At 68.3% G+C, this 319-nt stretch overlaps 1 protein-coding gene across 6 annotated transcripts in view; it reads left to right on the top strand.

Moving 5' to 3' along the window:
* The window catches only part of ADCYAP1R1 (adenylate cyclase activating polypeptide 1 (pituitary) receptor type I), a 47,378-nt gene that overhangs the window by 9,502 nt on the left and 37,557 nt on the right, over positions 1-319 (top strand). The gene's annotated exons all lie outside the window — the stretch shown is intronic.

Raw genomic sequence — 319 nt, 5'->3', positions numbered from 1 at the left:
CCCCGCGCCCTTCAGCGCGGAGGCCCAGCTCCCTGGGCAGCCACTTTGTTGTGCGTGTCGGAGCTGAGGGCTCTGGCCTGGAGGCCCAGCGGGCGGAGGCCAGTGCAGAAGGCTGTGGGGTTCGGGGACCAGCTCAGCAGCTGGAACCAAGCGGCCTTCCGTGAGTGAGCAAGTTCGAGGTGCGCTCCTTTCTCACGTAGCAGCCTGGAGCTGGGGTGGCCCCGCTCCACGAGCTCCCTCAGGCATCCTGGTTCCCCCGGAGTGTTGCCCCCACCGCTCAGGGGTCATCCTGGTTGCCCTGCCAAAGCAGGTGGGTCCG

Source organism: Myotis davidii, unplaced genomic scaffold (genome assembly GCF_000327345.1).
Source record: "Myotis davidii unplaced genomic scaffold, ASM32734v1 scaffold125, whole genome shotgun sequence".
NCBI lineage: Eukaryota > Metazoa > Chordata > Mammalia > Chiroptera > Vespertilionidae > Myotis > Myotis davidii.
Note: the sequence above shows the minus strand (reverse complement) of the source record. Positions and strands in the feature narration are given on the sequence as shown.